The 19,087-nt window shown below is 48.2% G+C and overlaps 1 long non-coding RNA gene across 1 annotated transcript in view; it reads right to left on the reverse strand.

Annotated features, from left to right (window-relative positions):
* LOC309533932 overlaps nucleotides 1–19,087 on the reverse strand; it is a 159,567-nt gene that overhangs the window by 73,116 nt on the left and 67,364 nt on the right. The window contains exon 3 of the long non-coding RNA XR_014220543.1: nucleotides 1,998–3,804. This is a non-coding gene — a long non-coding RNA (uncharacterized lncRNA). The remainder of the gene's footprint in view (nucleotides 1–1,997; nucleotides 3,805–19,087) is intronic.

A 19,087-nucleotide genomic window follows, 5' to 3' on the forward strand; every position in this document is an offset into this window, starting at 1 on the left:
CCCCTTAGTCATTTTCCACCAGAAATGGGTTATTCACACAAAGCGGGTTCTCCTTCATGGAGAGCACGTGTTGTGGTGGGGGCAACCATGACATCCCCTGTTGCTGGGTGGGTTAGTATGGATCGCCACAAATTTGATAGGGAACCTCCAATTGTTGCTGGGGAGAATTTAATCTTGCAAAATTGTTTGATTGATGGGAGTGCTATTTATTCCCTGAGCGTAGCGTTGAGCACGCATCGGATTACCCTCCCTTTATTTAGGTTTTGCTTGCGCTGACCTTGCTATGCCTGTCATGGGGTTGTCTGCTTTTGGGGCAGGGGCCTGCTAGGAATTTTACCATTTGGCTGATTGGCCGGTGCCATTTGGTTTTTTGCCTACTGCGTAGCAAAATCGTCACAACTTGTAAGGTTGCTGTCAGGTGCTGGTGGTGGTTGCTTGTGAGTAACCAGGCAGGACTCCGACCTGTCTTTTACAGGTTTTATTAGTGAAAACTATTTAAAGGGACGCGGGTGGCGCTGTGGGTTAAACCACAGAGCCTAGGACTTGCTGATCAGAAGGATAGTGGTTCGAATCCCCACGACGGGATGAGCTCCCGTTGCTTGGTCCCTGCTCCTGCCAATCTAGCAGTTCGAAAGCACGTCAAAGTGCAAGTAGATAAATAGGTACTGTTCCGGTGGGAAGGTAAATGGTGTTTCCGTGCGCTGCTCTTATTCGCCAGAACGCTCTGGTTTGCCTGAAGTGGCTTAGTCATGCTGGCCACATGACCCGGAAGCTGTACGCCGGCTCCCTCGGCCAATAAAGCAAGATGAGCACTGCAACCCCAGAGTTGGCCACGACTGGACCTAATGGTCAGGGGTCCCTTTACCCTTACCTATTTACAGTGCAGAACCACAAAGTTCATGTCCGTCTTAGTCACTTGCAGGTTCCGGGAGCGGCCCCTTCCGATTTCTCCCCCAACATAAGAACTTAGACACCCCAAATCTCCGCCTTCCTTCCTTACATTTCACCCCTCTGCACAAGCTGGGCGACGGAAACGGCGTGTCAGTTTCCTGGCCAGGCGGGCTAGGTGTTAAGTTGTGGGTGAACATATCAGACGACACAGCGATTCTTCAAACAGCTCTTATTTATTCACAGGCTAGAACAGAACAGAACTGAAGGGTTCAGTCAGCCTGCATATATAGAGCTCCAGTACAACGTTACTGTAACAACTTTCTAAAACTATCCAATCACTGAACGTCACTTTCGATCTCTTATTTGCAGAAATATCTACAGTATCATGGGACGCGGGTGGCGCTGTGGGTTAAACCACAGAGTCTAGGACTTGCCGCTCAGAAGGTCGGCGGTTTGAATCTCCGCGACGGGGTGAGCTCCCGTTGCTCGGTCCCTGCTCCTGCCAACCTAGCAGTTCGAAAGCACCTCAAAGTGCAAGTAGATAAATAGGTACCACTCTGGTGGGAAGGTAAACGGCATTTCCGTGTGCTGCTCTTGTTCGCCAGAAGTGGCTTAGTCATGCTGGCCACATGACCCAGAAGCTGCACGCCGGCTCCCTCGGCCAATAAATCGAGATGAGTGCTGCAACCCCAGAGTCGGTCATGACTGGACCTAATGGTCAGGGATCCCTTTACCTTTTTATCTACAGTTTCCCCCTGGTGGCCCAGGGTGAGAACTTCAGTACATAACACTAGGTGAGTCGCTTGGGCTCTCAGTAGCATCTTCGAGCCCTCCCCTTGCTTGGCTGTCCCCTTCCCTCTCTCCTCCACTGGAGGTGTGGCTTTCCCCACTGCTGGAGGAGGAGCTGTTCCTCAGAAGCGTTGGAAGCTGTCTGTATCCCCCTGCCTCCCTCCCTTGTTCCGATGGCAGTCCCCTGACAGTTGCGGTTAGGCATTGGTTAATTTTTGGTTGCTGGAGGGGATGTGGTTGGCTGTGCCTGCCCCTCCAATGGTGCTGCTGCAAGGGTATTCCATTAAAGGAATCCAGGGGCTCACCTGGATTCAAACCCCTGACAAGGGGCTAGGGCCACGCAAGAGCCCCTGGGAGCATTTGGGGAGAGGTGAGGGCCTGGCGCCCAGCTCTATTTTCTCCCCAAAAATGTTTACCCTTACTGACTTCCGCAGGGGTGCGGTTGTCAGTTCTGTTCCTACCTCTACGTGGGAACAGATAGTCGCGAACCAATGCCTAAGCAACCACTCACATGCTGTCATTCAATAAAGTTGTGGCCAAAATTATGCCAAAAACCAAAACAAAAATGTTGTGTGAACTGTGTCTTTATTTGGGGGTGTCCTGGGGGCCTCAACACGCAAGAGATACAGAGGTGGGCCAATTACTTTCTGTTTCAGCTGTCTGGGATATGTAAGGTAAAGGTTAAAGGGACCCCTGACCATTAGGTCCAGTCGTGGACGACTCTGGGGTTGTGGCACTCATCTCGCTTTACTGGCCGAGGGAGCCAGAGTACAGCTTCCGGGTCATGTGGCCAGCATGACTAAGCCACTTCTGGCGAACCAGAGCAGCGCACGGAAACGCCGTTTACCTTCCCGCCGGAACGGTACCTATTTATCTACTTGCACTTTGACGTACTTTCAAACTGCTCGGTTGGCAGGAGCAGGAGCTGATCAACGGGAGCTCACCCCGTTGTAGGGATTCGAACCGCCAACCTTCTGATTCCTAGGCTCTGAGGTTTAACCCACAGCGCCACCCGCGTTTCCACCAAATCTTATTTATATTCCTTGCTCTCCAGTTCAATTTAGTCTCCCTTATGGTCTCCCTAAGTATAAGAGGCTCCAATAAGGTTTCCAAGCCTGCCTTGTACAATTAGTTTCAGTGTCTTATCTAGCCCAAGACATGTGACCTATATAACATACTGGGCAGCATGACAAAAGCACATTATCGACTGCTTTATTGCTGACTTCCTCTGGCATGTTTGAAGTCCGGTCACAGCTCAGTTTATTTATTAATAGGCTCCGTTCAGCATGAGAACAGAAATATACTGTTTAACCTTTGTCAATGTGAATTCCAACACTGCTGCCAACAACTGATTCAGAATTAAATCACATTAAGCAAGCAAGCCAAAGCTTTTCAAACGGGAAACAATGCAGAAGACTGACGACTGAATATGCTAAATGACTTTCAAGTCTATTTATCTACCCAGCTTCTCACTGTTCAAGTCCTTTAGGTCCAAGAGGCAATGGCCAACAACAAACATATTACTCATGCCATAGGGAGGCTGCAAAAAATGGCGTCCCCTGCTTGGGTTCACCTTGTCGTTGGCATTCATCTGTCTCGAGAGGTGAAGTCAAACTGCTGCATTGCACTGAAGTTACCTCCCTGGGATGCAAGTCTGGGCCTTGTGTATGGAGGTTCTGGGCTGCCCAGATGACAAGAACCGCCATCAGCCTCACTGATGTGGTCCAAAGGAAAGCAGAGCAATATGTTTGGCACCGGCTTGGCTTCAGGAGTTGCCAGAAGGAGGCTTACAAGGCCCCATCCAACCGTCTTAGGGACCCCATCTTGTGTAGGGAGCCAGTGTGGTGTAGTGGTTAGGAGCGGTGGACTCGTAATCTGGGGAACCGGGTTCGGGTCTCCGTTCCTCCACATGCAGCTGCTGGGTGACCTTGGGCCAGTCACACTTCTCTGAAGTCTCTCAGCCCCACTCACCTCACAGAGTGTTTGTTGTGGGGGAGGAAGGGAAAGGAGAATGTTAGCCGCTTTGAGACTCCTTCGGGTAGTGATAAAGCGGGATATCAAATCCAAACTCTTCTTCTTCTTCTTTGAGTTTACTCCTTAGCCTTCTCTTCTCCCAAAGATATCCTGCAAGGTCACAGAGATTTAGGATCAGAGTTTTCCTTCTCCTAGAGGGGCTACCTTCCCAGGTTGACGTGCCCCATCTGCCCCTTGCTTTCCTCTACAGCACGTGCAGAAACCTCCTTCTTGACCATTGGAGTTGGACCCAGTGGTACCTCGGGTTAAGTACTTAATTCGTTCCGGAGGTCCATTCTCAACCTGAAACTGTTCTTAACCTGAGGTACCATTTTAGCTAATGGGGCCTCCCACTGCTGCTGTGCCACCGTTGCGCGATTTCTGTTCTCATCCTGAAGCAAAGTTCTTAACCCGAGGTACTATTCCGGGTTAGCGGAGTCTGTAACCTGAAGCATCTGTAACCTGAAGCATCTGTAACCCAAGGTACCACTGCCCTGGTTTTGTCTGCTCAATCTGCCAGAACCTGTCTTTGCATCCAGGGGGAAGTCCCTAATTCAAAGAGGCGCTGAGTCCCATCAGCTACCCTCACTTAGTTTAGCCAGCCAGTCAAAGCCATTCCTGGGGTATGTCACTGTTGCATGCTAATGTTAGGATATTTCCGTTCCACCTTAAAAGGGAGCAGGCTTTGTGAGTCACAGAGTCTGCGCATGTCCTGTTCACAGGATGTTTAAGTTTTTGCTGTTCTTTTCGATTTTGCAGTCGGTCAGAGACGCTGACTCAGAACGGTCATGTTTTCCTTTGTTCTGTTCAACGCTAAATAAAGTCTGTAAATTATGCTCTTCTGCGGTGCAAGCTTTCTGGCTGTGTTTTCTGCTGATAAAGAGTGTGCACGAGCCCCGGAATGCAGCCTATCTATTTCTGAGGCTTCGTGTCGCTAATTGCTGGATCTGCGTGACTACGGGAGATCGATGGACGTCCGGCAACCGGCTTGGGGCCATGATGGACAATATCTCCCTGGCAGTATTCCCAACAGCTAATACTAATACTAATACTAACTTATTATTTATACCCCACCCATCTGGCTGGGTTTCCCCAGCCACTCTGAGTGGCTTTCAACAAAAGATTAAAAATACATTTAAACATCAATCATTAACTACTTCCCTAAACAGGGCTGCCTTCAGATGTCTAAGAGTCTGGTAGTTGTTCTTCTCTTTGACATCTGGTGGGAGGGCGTTCCACAGGGCGGGTGCCACTACCGAGAAGGCCCTCTGCCTGGTTCCTCGTAGCTTCGCTTCTCGCAGTGAGGAAACTGCCAGAAGGCCCTCGGAGCTGAACCTCAGTGTCCAGGTTGAATGATGGGGGTGGAGACGCTCCTTCAGGTATACGGATATACTGTAGTTTCTAAGAGCCACAAGTGAGAGCTGACTGCAAGGTGGAGATCAAAGGAGGACAAGGTACCCCAGAAGGAGCATGCCGTGTCCCCCACCAGACCCTAACACCCCATACACCCCACTGCCCCACCATAAAAATTACAAGCCATCACTTAGGAAATATCCGCTGTTCCATGTTACTGGGAGCAGTTGATAGCCCCCCTCTGATAGCCTCGCTGTCATGTCCTCCTGGGTAGCCTACTGCCTGGGATGTCAAAGACTGCGTTTCTCAGCTTCCTGCTGTAATACATGAACGAAGCAAATTCATTCAGATTTGTTCTATCAACAACTCTTAGGCATGGAAGCTAAATGGCTTCTGAAGGCATCTGGCTGACTGCTGTTGAAAAGAAAACGTTGGCCAATCTGATCCATCAAGCCAGTTCTTATATTCTCTGTCCCCCAGCCCTGCCATAGTTGAAGAGACAGCTGTCTCCCACAGGTCCATAAGCTTCAGGTCCTCTCCAGAGTCTTTGGCTTCTCTGTTCCACAGAGCAAGGGAGCATGCAAAGACAGCTACCGTATTTTTCGCTCTATAGGACGAACTTTTCCCCCTTCAAAAATTAAGGGGAGATGTGTGTGCGTCTTATGGAGCGAATGCAGGCTCCTTGGCTTCAGCGTGTGCTGGTCCCGGGGCGGGGGGGTGTACCGTGAGGCGTGGTCAAAGTCCGGTCCTGGGCTGAGGGTCTGGAGACTGTCCACCAAGGGAGAAGCGGGGTCCAAAGCAAGAAGCCGGGCGTGGTTGGGAACTCCGGAAAAACGGGTCTGGGGGCTGGCAGAAACAGGTTTCCAACATCGTTGCTCCCGCAACCTGGGACTGGGCTGACTGGCCTTTATCTCCTCTGGGGCCTAGGGCGGTCCCGGCCCACAGGTCACCCGCCTCTCCTGGGCTTAAGGCGAGCACTCCTCCTAAGAGAACCTAGTTCCCTCCGCCTCTCTGCCCTGAGCCTCTGCAGCTCAGGAGAGGCTGGAGGGTTACTGGACCCAGGGGGAGACTCACCTTCCCCTGACAGGGCTGGGAGAGGCGCACCTGCAGGCAATGGGTCCTCAATCACCTCCGGAGCCAGAGTGGATTCATCTGGTGTCTGCTCCTGAGGATCCGGCACAGGTGCAGGCCCTTCAGATTCAAGGCCCTGCCCCGGCTCAGCTGGCCCTGGAGGCGGGGACTCCTGTGCAGGCTGGAATTCCTCCGGTTCAGCCTCTGAATCAGATTCCCAGGCCATCACACAGCGATAGCAAAGCGAAGCCTCCGAAGCACAGAGGGAGAACTCCCCCCACGCTCCAGAGGCTTCGCGTTGCTTTCACTGAAGCCGCCTGAAGCCCCCGGAGCACAGCGGAAACTTGTGCTGCGCTCCGAAGGCTTGTGGATAGCCGCCTGAAGCCTGGAGAGTGAGAGGGGATAGCTGCCTGAAGCCTGGAGAGCACACCGATCCCTCTTGCTCTCCAGGCTTTGCTTCGCTGGAGAGCCGCTGCACAGTTTTCCCTCTCTGTGCAGCGCCCCTTCAGCGAAGCGGGAGGAGAAATGGAAGGGGCTCCGTTTCTCCTACCGCTTCACTGAAGGGGCGCTGCGCAGAGAGGGGGAGAATTCCCCTCCCCCGTTCTCCCCCTCTAAAACAAGGTGCGTCCTATGGTCCGTTGTGTCCTATAGAGCGAAAAATACGGTACTTCTCTCTCTTTTTTTAATAAATATTTATTAAGAATTTTCCATTTTAAAAAGCCAAAAAGAAAAAACAAAAAGAAAAATTAAAAACATATACAGTTTACAATCCTTATTTTCTATAACATATTTCCCTGACTTCCCCACAGCTCCCCTTCTTATATTCCAGTTCAAATTGTAAATTCAACAAGTTCTTGTCCCCAATTTTTAACCTTTTTATACTTAATTCATTTTAAAAAAACAATTTTACCTTATAAACCTCAAAATTTATACTTCAGTACTCATTCTTAAATCCTTTTTTCTAAAGTCGACCCAAATTCCCTTCCATGAATTCCCCACTTTTCATACTGGTAACAAAACAGAATAAAAAGAAAAAGACAAATTATATAAAAAAACAAATTTGGATCCCCAAACCCCACCCCATCCCCTTTCCCGGTTTCAATCCCCAACAAATGTCCATCAGTCTTAATCTGCTATCAGCCTGGAGATCTCACGTCCGAAAAATACGGTACTTCTCCAGTATCTCCTGCATCCCACTTTATATCTACCACCTTGCTCTCTCCGTGCTGACAAAAAGCTCATCTGTGTTTTCTGATCATCTCTTTTCTGGGTCACAAGACACTCCTCCTCCAAGCTGCCTCCTGCCACCTGCTCAATGCAGTCTTTCCCTTCTGCCACTTATAAACCAGTCGCAGACTTTTTTTAAAAAAAAAAATCCAAATCCTTTATTCTTTTATTCACATAATATACATTCTTTACAACAAACAACTCCAAAATAAACAGACAACTCCAAAATAAAATCATATGTAACCAAACCATAAGTCTCATGTTTTGATTTACACTGATATTCTCTCTGATACTTGATATTTCTTGCTGCTTTCTGCTTTCCTTATAGAATCGTTATGAAAATTTAAATCTCTTAAATCCTATACCAATCTTTAACAATTTCAATTAATCCCTTCACCTCCCTCCCCCACAGCCCAATACTTCCCTCCACCCATGCGTTATTCACTTTATTTGTTATTCCATCCTTAATATTTTATTATCCTATCTCCTTGCACCTTTTAAACTTTTGCATATTAATTTTTAATCTCCAGCACAGACTTTTTTCATGTATTCCTTAACACGTTCCCACTCTTTATTAATTTTTTGATTAGAGTAACCTCTAACTGATGCTGTTAATTTTGCCATCTCCGCAAATTCCAAGAAATTTGGTTCTCCATTCTAATAATTCTGGTGTTTTATCAGTGTTCCAATTTTTTGCCACTACGATTCTGGCTGCCGCGGTTGCGTAAAGGAAATCATTCCTTTTATCCTTAGGGATGTCACTCGGTACTAAACCCAGCAAAAATGCCACTGGTTTTTTAAAGACTGAACTCCTAAATATCTTTTTAAGATCCTCGTGTATCATAATCCAGAACTGTTTCACCACTTTGCACCCCCACCACATATTATGACTTTAATGAAAAGGTCTGCATGGTCTCAAATAGGGTGGGGCCTGTGTGGTGCTGCTTCTCAGAGGGCAGTCCTCAGTCTGAAAGGCTGCCTAGTTCAAGTCTAGCTTAAAGATTTAAGGACCATACCATACGCAAGGAGATCAGGGGGGAGCTTGGAAGCTGCCCATCCGCAGTTCGCACCTGGGCAACAGACTAAGCAGTCTCACTGTTCCCACACTGTGGAGAAATGAACTGTATTCCAATTTCTCCCATAGCAATTATTTCTAAATTTGCATGTACAGTGGTACCTCGGGTTACATACACTTCAGGTTACATACGTTTCAGGTTACAGACTCCTCTAACCCAGAAATAATACCTCGGGTTAAGAGCTCTGCTTCAGGATGAGAACAGAAATCGTGCTCCGGCGGCGCGGCAGCAGCGGGAGGCCCCATTAGCTAAAGTGGTGCTTCAGTTTAAGAACCGTTTCAGGTTAAGTACAGACCTCCAGAACGAATTAAGTACTTAACCTGAGGTACCACTGTATTCCAATTTCTCCCACAGTATTTTTTTCTAAATTTGCACGTATACATATGCACATTTTTATGCCAATTTCTCTCTCTCTCTCTTTTGGTGACACATTTCCCCACAAAAGACCCTAACTTTATCTGCCTAACAAGCAAAACAGATTCCAAACAGTGACAGTGGCTTCCTAGACTGAGATACAGTGGTACCTCTAGTTGCGAACTTAATCCATTTTGGGGTGCCGTTCGCACCCCAAAATGTCTGCAACTAGAGCGCCTCTTCTGCTCATGTGTGCGGTGCGATTGAGCGCTTCTGCGCATGCGCAAAGCGTGCTGATCGCTTCTGCATATGTGCAGATTGCTTCTGCACATGCACGGGCAGCAAACCCAGAAGTAAACACTTCCGGGTTTGCCATGTTCATAAACTGCGTACACACGCGTCACTTTTCGCCGCTTCTGCGCATGCGTGTGATGTCATTTTGAGCGTCTGCGCATGCGCAAGTGGCAAAACCCGGAAGTGCCGCGCTCCGTTACTTCTGGGTTGCCGAGGAGTGCAACTCGAACGCGCTCAACTCGAAGCATATTTAACCCGAGGTATGACTGTATATTTTATTGCTGTTGGATACTTCTGTTGAGTATTTCCAGAACAACAGGAGACTAGTCCTCATGTTCCTGTCAGTCAGCAAGGTGGGTTTTGCCAGGCGTGGGTGGTCACTGAGCAGCCACAAAAGGGGAAATTACTTTGCTCTCCTATGAATGAGCTTCTCAAACTGATCTATGAGGGAGTGCAATGTGTGCACTTGGGACGGGGGCTTTGCAAATTGTGAAGTCTGCCCCTTGCTTGACCCCAAAACCTACTGAGATTGAGGAACCAGAATAATTTGTGGCCTGTTTAAAATTATCTACTTTAGATCAGAATAATTCTCCAGGCTCCCGTGGTAAGAGGCAATTTACAAACATCAGTTAACATGGCCTGCTAAAGCAATTCTAAATACCTTTCCCCCTCTGCAAATGGAAAAACACAGAGAAACAATTTCCTTGGAGAAGGGGAGAGACAGAACGGCCTCACACTCACAGTGTGGCACTTAAAACACAACTGCTGCTGCTCCCATAGCAACTCCTCCAGACTGTAATATTTCTCCCTTGGGTGCAAAACAAGCTTGTGGTAATTAGGCCTTTGTTCAGCTCGCTGTAAGGTCCAACTGAGTCCACCCGACTTAATTGCGGCTTTTAAAACATGCAAAGCATTCCCAGCTGCTCACAAATAAGGTGGGAACAATTCTTACAATGCTTCTATTCCTTTCTTTCCATTCCTTTCCCCTTCCTTACTGTCAGAGCACACTGCTTCAGATGTTGGCTGGAAATCTGCACTCTGAATATCCTCTTCAAAGCGAGCCGAAGTATACAGTGGTGCATCGCAAGACGAAATTAATCCGTTCCGCGAGTCTCTTCGTCTTGCAGTTTTTTTGTCTTGCGAAGCACGGCTATTAACGGCTTAGCGGCTTAGCAGCTATTAACGGCTTAGCGGCTTTAAGAAAAAGGAAACAAACTCGCAAGAACTTGCAAGACGTTTCGTCTTGCGAAGCAAGCCCATAGGGAAATTTGTCTTGCGGAACGACTCAAAAAACGGAAAACTCTTTCGTCTTGCGCGTTTTTCGTCTTGCGAGGTACCACTGTACAAGCATCCCCTCCTCATTTGTTTTGTATCTAGTGGAGGGATGAGACCAGTTCACAGAACTACTAATGAGGTGTCCCAGTCCTGGCTCTGAGTTTTGTGAGTGAGTGAAAGTGAGAAAGAAAGAAAGAAAGAAAGAAAGAAAGAAAGAAAGAAAGAAAGAAAGAAAGAAAGAAAGATGTCTATAGCAATCATTGGGTGCTGTGGTTTGTGGGTGCAAGTCACCCACAATTCTTAGAATTCTTAGAATTTAATCAAGAATTTAACTCAGAGGCCATGAAAGAAGGAAGGATAACAACAGGAAGATTTAAAGAAGGAACTATTGGAAACTCAAGGCATTAAAGACATAAGATGATTAGAGCCCCACCGAACTTGAAGCATGGGAAGCCCCAATAAAAAATATATATAATTTGGCAGAATATTTGGATTATATTATATGTATTTGTATAATTTGGAATAATTAATGTGATCTGATTGGATTGTTAAAATGAAAACTTAATAATTTTTTTTTTAAAAAAAGAATTTAATTAAGGTTTGATTAAATTGTGCCAAACAAGGAAAGTCAAGCTTATGTTAACAACCCCGGCTAGCCTAGCAGAGCTAGCTGGGTGGAAGCCATCACGAAAGGCACAAAGATTGCTTGATCGCCCATCAAAGAAACCATAAAGACACAGCAAACACAGCAAAAAGACACAGCAAAAACCAGACGACGAGGGGAGGGGCCTCTCCTCCAGCTGTGCATTCGTGGACAGAGACCAAAGGGGTGTGGGATTTCAGGGTGTGTGTGTATGACATAAGCGAACAGGAAAAAGGTGTCAGTTTAGCAAGCAGATAATAGGGGGCAGGCCACAATGTGGGCTGGCTGGGAACAGCCAGTGGCATAGCGCAGGTTGCCAGTGCCCGGGGCCGCATGGATGGCTGGAGTGGGAGGGAGGGAAACGAACAGAGTACACATGCACATTCAACTGTCTAATGACGTCGGTGTCATCCAGGAGATCACAGCTGCAGTGATAAGAAGAGTCATTTCTTTTTTTGGAGAGGTCACTTCCTGGCTCGAATAGAGAAGGCGTTTTCAACGGAGCACAGCGACGGAAGCACACAGCTGTACTGAGGCAGTACCGGGTGTTGACATTTTGCACCCCTAACAATTTTGCACTTTGGGCGACCGTCCCCTGTGTCCCGTCCCTCCCACACTACGTTACTGAGAACAGATGTAACAAAGAGGGACATAGAACATGGCTTTTTGCGGTCCTTTGAATCCAATGCTGTGTTTATGGAGGAAGCCGGGCCTGCTTGGAGCGTGAACGCTCTGCAATTCCTTCATCTAGGTTTGAAAGGGACTTCAGAAATACAGACCAGGAATGAAAAAATCAGGCAGCAAAGTTTCTTAAAGAAAAAGTTTTTTTTTAATTTGGATTTTTGTCAGACAAAAAGCAAATAGGGTGCATTCAGGAAAATGAAGAATGCCCGCCCCTCCTTGGGGGTAGCTAACTCATATACCTTCTTGCAAAGCACAGTTCAGCCCCTTGGCATCCCTTTAGCCAATGATTGACAATTTCCTATGGTCATTGATGCATATTCATTAAAGCTCAACCAATTAATAAATTGGTGTGTCCTTTCGGTTCCAAGTTGCCTATTCCACTAGGTGGCGCTACTGGCTTATAACCTATTTACCAGTTCCTGGAACTGGGCTTGAGCAGGTGTTTACTGGAAGCGCATCCTGTGGTTTTGACAGTTTCTCTAAGTGGTTAGCTATGTCCTGTTTGTCAGGGGTCGTTTCTCAGAAATGGCTTAACCTCAGGTGCAAGCTGCCCTAACCGCATCCTTGCAAGCTAGCTGCCTCTACAAAAGGTGGCAAAGTGGTAAACAGGAGAAAGAGAAATAGTCTTTAGCTTTCTAAAATGACTTTATGCTTTTAGCTTTTAGATGGCTCTATAATATGGCTTCAGAGGTCCTTAGCCTGGCTCTCCATTGGTCATCCTGACCTTCACCCCTCCATTCCCCCCTTTCCATCATGAAAATGCTGACCGGCACGGTTCTCCATTTTCGCTTGATGGACCTATAGGTACAATATCATAGAGAGCCAGGAAATGTACCCTCCTGTGGATACACGGGCCTCCCTCTATGACCCTGTCAAGTCTTCAAATATGGTGCTGGGGAACCACGTAGGTGGTGTTCAGAATCTTGACCTCGCACGCATACCCAGCACTCAGACCTGTTCAGGCTCTTGGCCACAGCTGTGGTCATGTTCAGGAAGGTGTTCTCCCTCCACCCGGTGGCCATCTGAGAGGTGAGAACCATCAGGAGGCAGGGTATGATCCACATCCTGATTCGAGGAATGTTCGGTGGCCCAGAACAAAGAACTGTACCACCAACACAGAAATACCACAGGCCAAAGGGATGGTGGCCCATGAAGGCCAGGTCATGTGGGCCTCTAACTCCTGGCCCTACTGAGGCGTGAACAGCATCTACACACAAAACGTTCCCACTCTACACAGGGAAAAGTGGCCGCCTGACACTGATACACTGCTAGGCCTCGGGAGCTATAGGGATGGCAATAGACTCTGTAAAGTTCAAAGGCTGGTCCTACTGGGTGGAGGTCACCTACGTGGTCTCTGACCAGGGCCTATGGAGGCTGAAGCCTGGGGTGGCAACCCTTATGCAGCCACAAGAATACCCTACCACATTCAAGGGTATTATGTGTGGAGTTACCAGGCCAGGTATTCTTCTGGGATTATGGGAGGCTCGAGCCACCACGACAACCACAGGTGGGGCTGCAGGATTTACTGGCACTTGTTCAGCAATTTCAATGCGCACCTGGTTCAGGCTCCCTCCCCTGCAATATTTGCATTAAGATAGGCTCCGTCCCATGCAACACCTGGATTAAGATTAGGACCTGGTCTACCAGATGGGGTTGGTACAGTGCTCTACCCCCTGAGTGACAGTTGGTTACCCCCCCACAACAGCAAGAGCGGTCCAGAACTCGATAGATTTTGACCGTCTCTGCAACTTCCCGTAGGAGCAGTACCCATGTGCGCTGGACAGTGGTGTGGAAGAGAAGCCACAGTGGGGTAGTGGGATGTTTCAATACGGCAACCTCATCAAACCCCTGTTCCCAATAGCCAATGAGCACGCCATTTCTTACCACTGGCAAGACGAACCAGTCATAGCAGAGGTCCGCAGGCCAATAGGGTCGGTATGGCTCAGTGGGGTCAGGACAATAGGACATAGAGCAAATCAATACAGAACATAATAGAGAAAAGGGGAAAGTCCTTGTGAAAGTCCTTGTGATGATCAGTCGCAGGATCTAGTTGCCCGTGGCCTAACGCGTTTCCGGTAGCGTCAGACACAAGGTGATGATCAGACGCGTGTGATGCACCCAGGGAATCACGTCAGCTATTCTCACCGCAGTTGGGATGGAGAGGAGGACGGTATACGGGTCTCGCCACTTGGGGATGAGGGGGTTGCGCTTCCACGCTGTCACCCGGCTGGAACTGGTGTACCGGCTCAGCGAGACTGCACGGTGTAGGCTCGAGGTAGTACCTGGAAAGGGAAGCAAACACACACGGGGACAGGAATTGCACTTGTTCCTGAGTGATGTGATCTCCCACCCGCCCCAAACTGGCGGGGATGTCTCGGACGAAAGCGGGTGGTCTGCCATACAAAAGTTCAAAGGGTGATAGTCTCAGTCTCTTGGTTGGAGCGCTCCGAATCCGAAACAAGGTAATGGGCAGGACATCTATCCAGTGTAGTCCCGTCTCCTGGGTCAGCTTGGCCAAGTGGGTCTTCAAGGTGCGATTCATAAGTTCAGGTTTTCCCAAACTCTGGGGTCTGTAGGCTGCGTGTAGCCTTCAGTTTATCTGCAGCGCCTTGCACACTTCTTGCACAACTTCATCAATGGAGGCAGGGCCATTGTCACTGCCAATACTTCTGGGGAGGCCACTGTCCAACCCGTCAGGGTGCAGACAAACACAAGCAGGTATTTGATGCCCCTAACTGGAGGTAGTTCAGTGAAGTCCACAATCAGGCTTTCCATAGGGGTAAAGGTCACGTGTTGTACACCCGGTGGGGGAAGGTGGCCTTGCCTAGGGTTGCTCTTGGCGCACAGGACACACTTTTGGGAGATAGCAGCAATTAGTTGGGATAGGTTGGGGATGTAGAGTATTCTCCCAAGGTGTGCTTTAGCAGCTGGGCTTCCTATGTGAGTAGACTCGTGGTAGTTCTTTACAATCACGCTGGCTAGATGCTGGGGCACAAAAACACGGTTGTCTGGTAGATGGAACCATCCCTCCTGGAGTGTTGCTCCTTCCTGGCGTGCCCACTGTTGCTCCTCCGGTGTGTAGCGTGGTTCCACATCGTCTGGAGTGAGTTGTGGGATGAGGGCTGTGGTACATACTGGTGGAGGTTTCAAAGCTGCTTCACGAGCTGCGTTATCTGCCTTCTGGTTGCTCCTAGTGACCATGTCCCGGCCTCTCCGATGGCCTTTGCAGTGCATCACGGCAATCTCTTCGGGACCCCATGCTGCTTCCAGTAACGTCTCAACTTCTGGACGTTAGCCTTGCATCCAGCTGCCAATTGCAGGGCAATGCCTTTTGCTGTTGGACTTCGCCTCAGAGCACAAACAACTCTTGGAGACTTTGGCTTTCTTAGAACTCTTGGAACGGCTTGCCTGGCTTGCACCCCCACTTCTGGGTTCTCTGCTGCCTGAGGAACAACTTGTAAGTGCCTTCCTCTTCCCTTCTCTCAGCCTCTTTCCAGCCCACAGTCCATCACACAGATTTATTGAAGCGTAGAAACAGCTTCCCAAAACAGCCTCAGGCCCCTCTGGGCTTGGTACTTTTTCTGGGCATCCTCTAGCCCCCTCTGGGCTTTCTGGGCATCCTACAGCGCAGCCCCCTCTGGTCTGGCTGCCACTGTGGCCTGACATGCTGTCTTCAGTTCCTGCCATGCGACCCAGGGCTTCTTCCCTTGGACTATTGGCAACAGCCAAGAATCAAGGCTGGCCCTTAAAATGGCTAGGACCCTTTGGTCTCTCTAGAGCATCAGGCACGTCTACTTCACAAGCTTCCACTGCGCCTGCAGACTTCTCAATGGGTTGGGCAAAGCCTGTTTCAGCCTGTATACCCCTTATATTCCATAAGGGTGAGAACCAAATGGGGCACATTCACATGCATCTCCTGGCCAAACATGAACCTGTCTGCTTCTTCCACCAGTGTGACGGTGGCAGTGACAGCCCGCAGACAGGGTGGCCAGCCTTTCGCTGTGGAATCTAATTGCTTGATAGTCTCAAAGGCTTCTTGTTGGGCCGGTCCCCACTCAAAGGGGTCTCTTTCTCTTCCTCTGGTACTCTCATTTAGAGGTTTTGCTAAAATACTGAAGCCTAGGATCCCGATTTTGCAAAAGCCTGCTGCTCCACAACTTTAAGCTTGTCTTTTAGGGATATCACAATCTCTGCCTTTCCTTGCAGTGACCTTCTGACAATTTCTAGATGGTCAGTATGTTCAGCAAGTTGTCTGGATAAATTAGCTAAATCTTCATCCCTTCTTTTGCATTTTGTAAAGTGAGCTGGTTGTGTGAATCTTTCACTGATTTCAGCTCATTCACAAAACTTTGTTCTTTGTATTTCTTTTAATTTTAGTAACTTGTTCAATTTCTCCTTTACAGAGATATGTTCATCAACCTGGGATTTAAGATGGTCTGTTCCCTCCTTACATTCTATTTCTGTTTCTTGCAATTTTTAGCTGATTTACTTATTTGTTCTTTAAGCAATTTAATTTGTGACTCACACTCCATGAGTTTGTTGTTGTAAGTAACATCACAAGTATTGATTGCAGAATGAAGATCTTTAACTGTTTGGCTAGTCTCTTTGTTTTGCCTAACAAATTCTTCATTCTCTTTTGTTTTACTAGCGTTTTCAATTTTTCCCTCAGCCAGTTCTGATTTTATTGCACTTAACTGTTCAGAAAGTTCTGAAAGCTTTCTGCCTCCACTGTTCACACCTTTGGTTTGTACATCCTTCAGCAATTTCCCTGTCTTGCATTTCATACTCTTTGCATTTGATCTGACATTTCAGAATATTAATCTGCTCAGAATACACATTTGTATTTGAAATAATAACAGAAATTTCTTTGTCTTTCTCAACTAAAACCTCTCTGAGGTTTTCAAATTCTCTTCCATGCCTCTGGAGGTCTTGAATTAGTTGAGACCTCTCTTCTAAATGACTTGTGTTTAATCTATTAAGTCCTTCATTTGTCTGCTCAAGATCCTGTTACATTAATTCTATAGCAGCATCCTGTTTCATGCTCTTTTCTTTTATTTTCCTCTGTTAATGCAGTAATAACTGCTTACTGTTCTGTACACTCTTCTCCATAAACACTGCACTTCTTTTGGACATCTTCCCTCTCCAAAACCTGACATGAGGGAGTGACTTTGCAATGTTCAGTCCTGCATTTCTTCAACCGGGGGGGGGGGGGTTGTCATCTACAACCTTCAGCCAGTTGTCTATATAGGGGATCTGGTCAGGATGTCCCCCCCTGGTCTATGCCATAGTCTCCGCTGAATCCTTTCTTGAAGTTGTTTAACATACATTGAAGGGGAATTACTGGACCTTTCAAGCCTTTCGAGCCTCCCCCCTCCCATTTTCAGTATGGCCCTGTACAGCGTCCCCACACCAAACACTCACACATTCATTTCGCAACTTTTCTCGCCCAGGTGCGGTCGCCCGACTGGGAAACGGAGTACTTGTTGCTACGACCCCAGGGGAATGCCCCGGGGTAACACACATACATGCACAAAATGCCTCTCTCGCCAGACGTTGTACCATATACTAACCACCCTGTGCCCCCCCTTTCTCTCCTTCCTAATACTAAAGCGTGGGTGGTTCTCAGGGGTCAACCCTTCTCCTTAATGCCACTATCCACGCTGGAGATTTGATCAGAACCTCCCTTCTCCTTAATTAAAAGGAGGATTTCCTATCCCCTCAGGGCTTGTTGCCATGTACTCACCCCAGCCGGCTGTTCTCTGCCCTGTCCTCCCAATCTCGGCTCTTCAAATCCGTTGTCCTCTGTCCCAGGATACAGCAAGAGGGTCAAGTTGCCTTCTGTCCCCCTCCGAAGAAAAGGTTCGGTGTGCACTTGGAAGCCAGGAGGTCTGTTGGCCCTCCGCCGTCACTGCCCAGAGGGCAAGGGAGCTGCCTCCTGGTCTCTGAGAACACTTAAAGTCCTTCTGATCCGAGGGGCCTCTCCTCCAGCTGTGCATTCGTGGACAGAGACCAAAGGGGTGTGGGATTTCAGGGTGTGTGTGTATGACATAAGCGAACAGGAAAAAGGTGTCAGTTTAGCAAGCAGATAATAGGGGGCAGGCCACAATGTGGGCTGGCTGGGAACAGCCAGTGGCATAGCGCAGGTTGCCAGTGCCCGGGGCCGCATGGATGGCTGGAGTGGGAGGGAGGGAAACGAACAGAGTACACATGCACATTCAACTGTCTAATGACGTCGGTGTCATCCAGGAGATCACAGCTGCAGTGATAAGAAGAGTCATTTCTTTTTTTGGAGAGGTCACTTCCTGGCTCGAATAGAGAAGGCGTTTTCAACGGAGCACAGCGACGGAAGCACACAGCTGTACTGAGGCAGTACCGGGTGTTGACATTTTGCACCCCTAACAATTTTGCACTTTGGGCGACCGTCCCCTGTGTCCCGTCCCTCCCACACTACGTTACTGAGAACAGATGTAACAAAGAGGGACATAGAACATGGCTTTTTGCGGTCCTTTGAATCCAATGCTGTGTTTATGGAGGAAGCCGGGCCTGCTTGGAGCGTGAACGCTCTGCAATTCCTTCATCTAGGTTCAGGTTATATATGTGTGTAAATAAACCATATATCATAAAGACACCACAGTCTCCACTGTGCCTCATTGTGCCCCAAAGGAACAACGACCCTGGTAAGTTTACCTGCAGCCCCTGGAATCTTGCAACACTCATGGAGATAGGGGTGGCATGGAGCAATGACCATTTTGAGTGTGGGTTGTGTTTCTGACCCATGTCCCTGCCCTTGTTCCACCCTGTTCCACTCCCTTTTCCGGCCACTGCCAGAGTCGTTGCCTGTGTGTTAATGGTGCCCCAACAGCTTTGCATAGCTCAGAACTAGAGTTAACTGCAGAATTTTTTTACAAAACATGCAAGTTTGTATAATTTATAGCGATCAAAGAATTTCAGTTACCGTATTTTTCGCTCCATAAGACGCACTTTTTTCTTCCTAAAAAGTAAGGGGAAATGTTTGTGCGTCTTATGGAGTGAATGCGTGGTCCCTGGAGCCAAGTTGCCCAGGGGCAAAAAGCAGATCATGCTTTTCTTTTCTTCTTTTTTTTGAAAGAGGGAAGGGGGTGTTGAAACAAAGCCGCTGATCGTTTGCGATCGGGGAGTGAGATAAGGGACACTAGAAATAAAGGAGGCTGCCTGGGAGGGGGAGGTAAAGACAGCAAACTTGCAAAGGGGGGGGGGGACAGGAAGACTAAAGCAATAAGGAGAGAAATTAGAAGAAAATGAGGAGCAAAAAACTGTTCCAGCTAAGGAAAAGATACTACACTAAGGCAAACAAAAGGGAAGGGTGTGTTGAAAGGAAACAGCTGATCAGTGGGATCAGAAGAGAGATAAGGGACGCTAGTGGAGGCTGCCTGGGAGG

This window comes from Podarcis vaucheri (genome assembly GCF_965113315.1).
Source record: "Podarcis vaucheri genome assembly, chromosome: 6".
In the NCBI taxonomy this organism is placed as follows: Eukaryota; Metazoa; Chordata; class Lepidosauria; order Squamata; family Lacertidae; genus Podarcis; species Podarcis vaucheri.